This window comes from Magallana gigas, chromosome 7 (assembly GCF_963853765.1).
Source record: "Magallana gigas chromosome 7, xbMagGiga1.1, whole genome shotgun sequence".
Lineage (NCBI taxonomy): Eukaryota > Metazoa > Mollusca > Bivalvia > Ostreida > Ostreidae > Magallana > Magallana gigas.
The window spans coordinates 49,080,922-49,090,607 of record NC_088859.1 but is presented as its reverse complement, the minus strand read 5'-3'; positions in this window follow the sequence as shown (position 1 = coordinate 49,090,607).

The window sequence follows — 9,686 nt, the reverse complement described above, 5'->3', positions numbered from 1 at the left end:
TGAGAGATTTCAGTGGTAGGAGTGTTCGAAATGAGATGACTGTTAAAGAAATATATGATGAAACAAAACTTTCCCTATTGCGTTTCTATTTTACAACAAAGGAAAAAAATGAACTCAAAAATGCTGAAAAGGATGAAAACAATGAGATGGACGCAAATGAAATATCGCAAGATGATAATAAGTCAGACGACGAAGACGAACTTCCTGATCTACACGTAACCTTACGTCACAGGAGAACAGCATCTCCGGAACATGACATTTTGAAGCAAGCAATACAGCTGGCGGGAATAGATGAGGAAATAGATGACAATGTTTTAGATGAAACCCCTCCTCCGAAAACGCTTACGGAACGGAAAATAACAGTACATAGAGGACATGTTCTGAAAGAAATGATCCAGGAGTTTAAGGATGTTGACCCTTTTAAAGATCTCTGTACTCTGGACGTGATACTTCCTAATGGGATGTCCGAAACTGCCGAAGATGGAGGGGGTGTTACTAGGGACATCCTTTGCGAGTTCTGGAACTCATTTTTTGAAGAGTGTACTTTAGGAAGCGCATTCAAAGTACCATGCCTGAGACATGATTTTGGAGAGTCTGAGTGGCATTCCGTAGGGAAAATTATTGTTTTTGGATGGAAGAGTGTTGGACACTTCCCTATACAGCTTTCGATTGCTTTTTTAGAGCAATGTCTATATAACACAGTTAAAAGCAACATACTTGATGAATTTTTAAAGTTTATTCCGGAAAGTGATGCGCAGTGTCTTAAATCTGCCTTAGAAGACATTGAATCAGTTGATATGGATGAGTTTCTTGAAATTTTAGATCAACACGAAATAAAAAGAGTTCCTAAACAAGATACCATTCTCAAGATTTTGGAAGAAATTGCACATAAAGAACTGATTCAATCTTCTATGTTTGTCATAGACTGTATCAGTCCTTATCTTAAGAAACTTGGCATTCCAGAAGATAAGCTGAAATCAATGTACGAAAGTCTTTTTCCAACAACCAGGAAAGTTTTAGCGTTGTTGAAGTTCCCCGAAACCATGTCTCAGGAGGAAATAATTGTGTCAAATCATGTACGTCGATTTGTCAGAGAGCTTGACATTTTTACCTTGAAAAAATTCATGAGATTCTGCACCGGGTCTGACTTGCTGCTTAAAGACAAAATTGAAGTGTCATTTGTGAACGTTCAAGGTTTGGCGCGCCGCCCTGTTGCTCATACTTGCTCGTGTTTGCTTGAAATTCCGAAAACATACGAAAATTTTCCAGGTTTTAGGACGGAATTTTTGGCAGTTCTAAATGCAAATGTATGGGTAATGGACATTATTTGAAATGCCTCAATACATGCGCAGTACATATTTACACTGGCGAATATGTGTTGCTAAAAGCGAAACAGATCGTAAATCTTTTAACTTTGATCTTTAATTTTTTATGTGTTTTATGAAAAGAAGCATGAAAGGAAATACTTGTATGCTCAGTTTTAAGAAGCCTTAATTTCAGTTTTGTTTCTTTTTAAATTCTTTTTGTAACAAAGTTTTTGTTTAGATTTTTTATGATATCAGCATTAATTTCATAAAAATGTAATTCTATATTTTTCTTGTACATGTGTACATGTATATAAGTAGGGAACAGGGGAATTGTGTATTGATATAAGAAATACAGCCAATAATTATTAATAGATCTAAAGTTTGCAAATTATAAGACACACTTAAAAACTACTAGTACGTAGATTATGATGTCATTTCATAATAAGTGTACATCAGAACCTTTCACATTGATTATGTGTTGTTTGATGTTCTTTAACATTCAAATATCTTTGTCGGGAAGCTGATGATATTTTGTATTGGTTTGTTCATTAAAGCAAAATGTAAAAGATTGTTCTTGTGTGCTTATTTTATAATTCATATATTATACATGTATGTAAATTACAGAACAAAATGTGTATGACCAGTTTTCGAATTTCTCATTCAATATTTTGTTCCTCCTTACAGAGAGGGCATGCATAATATCAACTAAATATCAATGTGCAAAAAGGAGTGAATATATCATTTTGACAATGCTGAAAAAGGAAAAAAAATCAAAAGTATAGAACAACGTGATAATCGTTATAGAAAATGGGGCGGGGGGGGGGGGGGGGGGGTGCTATATACCAGTTATTATTACAGCAACAGTCAAAGTAACAATTATTTAAGGAATAATTTTAATTTTTGCCCAGATTATCCGATATAACCTGGTTTGAGGCAGTGCACGCTTTTTTATAATCCGCGAATAGATTAAAAAAATATTAATTGTAAAAGATAGAAATTATTTAAAATTTGAATTTAAATAAAAACTGTAACACGCGCGTGAAAATGGGGTTGTCAAGAGGGGTGGCTACATAGCTAACCAGGTTATACAAAATAAATTATTTTTTTTCTGTGTGTTTAGCCAATCAGAAAGCGCGTTACAACTAGAATTAATATATATATAAATTCTGGTTGTAACGAAGCATTTGATTGGATAGAAAATTTTTGTTAAATTTGTATAACCTGGTTTGCTTGTCACAAGACACGTCACAATGTACCAACGTCAAAAACGTACTAATCCGCTTGACGTTACGTTTGAATTTTGAAGAGGTAATTATCATTTTAAAAAGTAAAACGCACTCAATTCGTATAATTAATTACAGAAAATTAAATTATAAGGAATGAACTCATTATCTACCCAAGTTATACGAGTTTACCTGGGTTGGAGCAATTTACGCTTTTTTATTATCCGCTTCGCGGATTATAAAGCGTAAATACTCGTATAACTTGGGTAGAAATTGAGTTCATTTCTTAATTAGCTTTAAAACGCCATACTATATGAATTTAATATATATGTTAACAATACCCAAACCTTTACAGACAAAAAAGTTTTACGTTAATATGAAATTCATTAGGCAATTGAAATATGTGAATTGTCAGCCATTTTATTTAAATGTTTTATATAAACTCCTCATATTCTGCAATTATGTCATTCTAAATAGTTCTATCGAGCCAGTAAAGTAAATTCCGTTTGTCATTGTAATAGACAATCATTAAGTCACAATAGTTCATAGCTGTTCAAGAATCGCATCTCTAAGACTTAAGTACAACTCTTTGGCACTAAATGCATTGTCTGGCATGACATCTCCAGTTTCCTCCATTATATCGAAACAGAGTTCTTTAACAGTGTCATCACATGGGTGTTCTGGTTTTGGGGTTGTTTCTTCTTCACACAAGTTAACTTCGTGTGTATTAACAGGGCAAAGTTGGTTCTCACAACCGAACAGCTCAGGCAAAGTATACATCATCAGTGGACGATTTCCTTCGCGAAGCCTGTTAACACTCGACGAAATAGTGTGGGTATTCCACATTGCTGCCAACTCGTCCAGGTCTTTCTGTCAAAAAAAAATTAAGAAGTGCTAGCCTAGGCCTACAAAACTCAGAAACTAACCGCCCACTTACGAGTTTGATCCCTTTTAGTTGTATAACTTAATAATTCAACAAACACTCAGAGAGAGAGAGAGAGAGAGAGAGAGAGAGAGAGAGAGAGAGAGAGAGAGAGAGAGAGAGAGAGAGAGAGAGGGAAAAGAGAGATATTTAAATTTTACCTGAATTAGCTTGATGAAACAGAACTGTATTAAGCTTTTGTCGAGAAAGGTACCACAAAATGACGTACTTTCATTATCACTGGATAGGTTTTGGAAAAGATCCATCCAAAATTGTCCTACTTTTTTTCTCAAACATCCCCAAAACCACTCTATTCTCTGATTATGTGTGCTTTTTCCATAAAGAAAGCTTTTTTGTCCTGATAATTCATCCTGATGGTTACGTCTAAGAAAAACTTGCATCTGTTCAACATGGGTGTTTTCTGTTCCCATGTCTGTTCGAATTCGTTTTAGAACACCTTTCTTCCGTCGAACTGCTTGAATAAAGTAGTAAGCGATTACTTTAGGATCACTGTTTGTTGTACTAGCTTCTAGCCACATTATATTTCGCGAAAATCCGTCGATGCATCCGTTAATAGCTATGCCATATGGCTTTAATTTGTCATATGAATCAATGTGCCATACAAAGTCTGGTCCCTTACTAACGTATTGGCGTCTTTTTAAACGTTGCCTTCTTCGAGCTGCCATCCCGCCCGGGTCTAGTAACTTCATTATTTCATATACACTGTCTCTTGGAACACGTAGATTATTTTGCAAGCATTTGAGATGCATCCAACGGTAACCATGTAGTTTTCCAGCAGTCTGCTGCTGCTGGGCAATGAATATCGCAACATCCAATAGATCACTATAATCTTTTCTTCTTCTCATATTTAAACGCCGTAGGATGCGCTTTAAGGTTGAAACGCTAATGACAATATGATGAGTTAAGGCAAGAAAGGCTAGAATTTCCGCATTTGACAAACCAAGGTAAAAATACCGTTTTACTAGTTCTTCAGTTTCCATTATCACACCTTTAATATTCCATTGGTATTTCCTTTACCTTAAAGATGTATAACGGTATATATATAGCAATTTCTCGTAATAACGACTTTTTATCTCGTTAATACGACTTTTAAAAGTCGTAATAACGACTTTTATCTCGTTAAAACGACTTTTAAAAGTCGTAATAACGACTTTTTATCTCGTTATAACGACTTTTTATCTCGTAATAATGACTTTTTATCTCGTTATAACGACATTTTATCTCGTTATAACGACTTTTTATCTCGTTATAACGACTTAAAAAAGTCGTAATAACGACTTTTTATCTCGTTATAATGACTTAAAAAAGTCGTAATAACGACTTTTTATCTCGTTATAACGACATTTTATCTCGTTATAACGACTTTTAAAAGTCGTAATAACGACTTTTTATCTCGTTATAACGACATTTTATCTCGTTATAACGACTTTTTATCTCGTAATAACGACTTAAAAAAGTCGTAATAACGACTTTTTATCTCGTTATAACGACCTTTTATCTCGTTATAACGACTTTTTATCTCGTTAAAACGACTTAAAAAAGTCGTAATAACGACTTTTTATCTCGTTAATACGACTTTTTATCTCGTTATAACGACTTTAAAAAGTCGTAATAACGACTTTTTATCTCGTTATAACGACTTTTTAACTCGTTATAACGACTTTTTATCTCGTTATAACGACTTTTATCTCGTTATAACGACATTTTATTATTTTTTTTAACATTCATATTTGACCTCACTAGGCTTTCGTAGTTCTAGACTGGAATATGGTGATGTTGTTTGGAGCAGCTGTATCAAGGAAAATCCGAATTGCTTAAACATGTACAAATTGAAGCAACCAGTAGGCATGCTTATGAAAATTTCTTATGATACGTCCTAAGAGATATCTTAGGGTATGTCTTAGGACGTATCTTAGGACATTCTTATGACATCTCTTAGGATGTAAAACGAAAGCGTCTTAGAAATGTTTTAGGTTAAGATGTCTTAAGTTTCATCTTAATTTTTTTCATGTACATTGAGCAGCTGCGTCTCTTAATCGAACAACAGAGGCACACAGTGTACTTGGCGCAGAGAGGAGTTACCTTTGAAGTGACTGAAAATTGAAGAATCACTTATTATTGAAATTAAACAAGTTAGATTTGTATAACAATTGTTTTTTTTTATTCAATTATAACATGATAGAATTTTAATAAATTTTTGATATGAATATAAAAATAAATTTTATTATAATGATAATTAAGCGTCATATGTTAACAGACAAGTCAGTGTGAAAAACGTCCGTTTATAAGCATTTCTCTGGTCAAAAATAAGTTTTAAAGATGAATTGTTCCAAATGAACGAACCATGAGTGCCACCTAACCATTTGGGTACAATGTTCAAAAATTTCATTTTAGAATCAAATACGCTTTGTACATTGATGGAATGAAAATGTTTCCTGTTAACATAAAGGTGTTCGTCGGTAGATGGGGTTTTTATTTTGATGCGAGTACCATCTATTGCGCCGATTGTTTTGGGGAATCCCGCTTTTAATTTCATTCAGGGTACCTTGATTTGTTGGCATAAATATGTAAGTGTTGGCTACTCTTACAAGGCATTCAATTACATCACCGAGTACATACGATACACTCTGACGAGAAATGTTATGAATGTCACCAACTACTGCCTGAAAACTTCCAGTGGCGAAAAATCTCAATGCTACCATGATTTGTAAAGAAACTGTGAGTGCACATGTCCTCAATGTAGGTCGTTTGAGTTCGTGTTCGAACTGTTCAGCTGAATGATAATATGTCTCGGCAGCCTATACTTGCTAACAATAGCTTCTTCTGTCTCGTAGTCTAACGGATTGTCTCGGTCTCTGAATATTCTGTTTCGCCGTCTACGTCTCCTTAGTTGAAAAAACCATAAGGCAGCAGCCATTTTTGTTTTATATTAAGCAAATATATATCTTAAGTCAAGCCCTTGTTTGTCTTAAATTTAAGATATTTCTTAAGAAGGCTCTTAAGTTGAGACATCATCGATGGACTGACTTAAGAATAAGACGTTGCTTAAGTTCATCTTAAGATATGTCTTAGTCTTAAGATACCTTCATAAGCATGCCTGCAGGACAGTGACAGGGATTAGAGTTAACTCTTCTAAAATCATTTTATATTGTGAGCTTAATTTGGAAACCTTATAATCTCGAAGGGATAAACATAAACTAATTATATTCTCCAAGATTATAAATGGTTTAGCACCACAAGATATGTTAGATTGAATTCAATCATATTTTCTAACTGAACATACATATAATCTTAGGTCGAATGAGTTTTTTTTTACTATCTACCACTATATATACTTATTACAATAGCTTTGCTCCGTCTAGATGTAAATTATGGAATAATCCTCATGCAGGAAAGTAAATTTCATCAACTTTATCTTTCTTTTTAATTTATTTTACGTCAATTACGGAATAAAGCTAGTAAAGCTTACTTTAAGGATTTTTTAAACGGATGGGAGTCGATGTGTATAGTGTAGGTCTGAATCTGAAGGAAATGTGATTTTTTCCCCCTGGATATCCAAGATATACTCAACAAAGAGACGAACTTTTTAAACAGCTTATTGACATTAGTGTACCTTTTTATATGAACTATATACTTTACGGTAGTTTTGATAAAACTGTAAAATTGTTTCCCATGTTTATATTTATATTAGAGCTCCAAAGCGTTTTTGATTCTCTTTTGTTACACGGTTTAAATCTATTTAAGTAATATACATGTATATTTACTTAATATATAGTCCCCTTTTATTTACTGTTCTTTTCAAATGGGCTGGACCATGAAAATGTCATTCTTATGTTTGTATCCCTGCAAGTATAAATGAAGGTGATAGGTTTGTTAATGTAGGTGTGAGTCAACATGTATACCAACAATAAGTCATACAATCATATATGATAAATATTCAGATAATTATTTAATATTCAAGTACCCCCTGTCTTATATGCACATAATATCAATAATATTCTGTAAACTTGTAATACTATATTCTTATGACTATAGATAATTTCTTCTTGACTTGTATGTTTGAAAGGGTTTACATAGGCTATGACTCTTATTCAATCCATTCAATAATTTGATCATTCCGTTCAATAAAACACGTTTAAATTGAATTAATGATGTAGGTGGCTGTGATAGGAAGGTCAACCATCTACTCCAACGCTGCTGTATGATCTTCTTCTACATATTTCTACTCAAAAAATGCAATTTACCTATTTATTGACGAAAACAATTACTGTTAGTATTTATGATACAATTTTGTAATCAAAGCAATTTAGAAACTATTAAAGCAAAATTATTTTATTGTAATCCTGTACAAAAATTAGGTTGCTAACTTGCTACAGATTCCATGAAGCAGAATTGTTTATGCCTAAAAAAAAATCAGCGATTTAATGATATTTAGTTATACCCTAGTAACTACGTAACAAATAAAATTTTTAAAAAATGGCTTTCAAGATATAGTTACTATAGCATTGTTCATGAAGAGTACGTATTAGCATATCATCATTTTGTACACTGTTATTGGCTTGATAGGTGTGAATACAAAATACAAAAACTACGGGGGGGGGGGGCTTGCGTAGTATATAACTTCAATTTCAATAATAATTTCCCTATTTTCATATCAATTTTTTACAGCCTCCAAAAAAAGCAAAAAAAGTAGGGGGGGGGCCCACTCCATGATAATTCAATTTTTTATATGTAAATGTTAAAAAATTAGTTGCTGCGAGAAAAAGTGGGGGGAGGGGGCAGCCCCCCTACCCCCCCCCCCCCCCCCCCCCCCCCCCGATGCTACGTGCCTGCGGCGTGAATGTAAACAAATGAACAATGGGAAATGAAAACATGAAATGTTGAAATAAGTGAACGCAAATATGAATACTAATTTACTAAAATAATTAATCCTGTGACATATACAAATATTCTTAAAAAACATATATTCTTTTCAGAAATATATAGATATCACACAAAACAGCAATTATACGCGAAAAGTTTATTATGAATAAAATAGTTATAACATATTTAAAGTGATGATATGTAAATTAAAAAATATTCATTTATAAAGTCTCATTTTTAACCTCCCCCCCCCCCCCGTTGAAACATATAAATATAAATAATAAATATGTATAAACTGATAATTTTTAATTAAATAAACTCAAGTTATAATATTGATTCGTTATTTTGTGCTTCTTTGCTGTTGAATTTTGAACCGGTTTCATGATCAAAATTCCACGATGCGGGTCAATTTTCAACGGATTAGGGTCTTTATTCAACACCTTTCGTCTCATTATTCAACGTGGAAAAATGACCCCCGGGTCAATTTTCAACCCGGGTCAAAATTCTTCGTTACACCGTAATGGACGAAAAATAAACATAATATTCAGCTAAACTGTAGCAATAAGCTTTTAATGAACGACACCTTTTCTATCGAAAAAAACCGGTATTTTTTTTTAGAAAAAAATTTGAGGTATGATTGAAACTGGACCAAACAGGAAAAGGTTCATGTGTAAAAAAAATCGTTGCCGATGTGACGAATGCGCTTATTTCCGTAATACATTTCTCATGGTATTATAAAAGGAAATGCCTAATATCACATTTCTCAAAAAAAAAATTTGACATGTAATTTAAACTGGAATATAAGATAATGCGTATCAAGAAATGTCCTAAGGGGGTAAATATATTTTGAGCGGCATGGGGTTCGAAGACCGCCGTGAGGTCCCATGTAACTCAATTGCTTCTGAATTCTAAGAATTTTGAGAGAGAATTTTTAACCGGGTTTCCGATTAATAGTAAAAATGGCGGGCGGGCGAGTGGCTGTCAAAAAGCTACCCTTATTGTACCGATAACTCTTCGAACAGTTTTCAAGATAAGAAGTTGTTCTTTTGCAGATCTTGCATAAATTGAACTTTTTACTATGGGAGGCACTATGGGTAGCTCCCAGGTCTTCCATCCGAATTTTTTTCAGACCGGGAGCTACAGAACTGCAGCTAGTTCACAAGTGGCTGTAAAGCTGTATTATAATAGCTCTCCAGGAAATTTTTATCAACCAACTTCACAAAGTGAGTCTGTATTGAACAGACATTCAGGACGTCATACTCATATCCCGTAATAATTGCTTGAAATAAAAAAAAATGCCAATTTTTACCTGCATGATAGGCTTTTTTTCCCTATATAATGCCGACAATG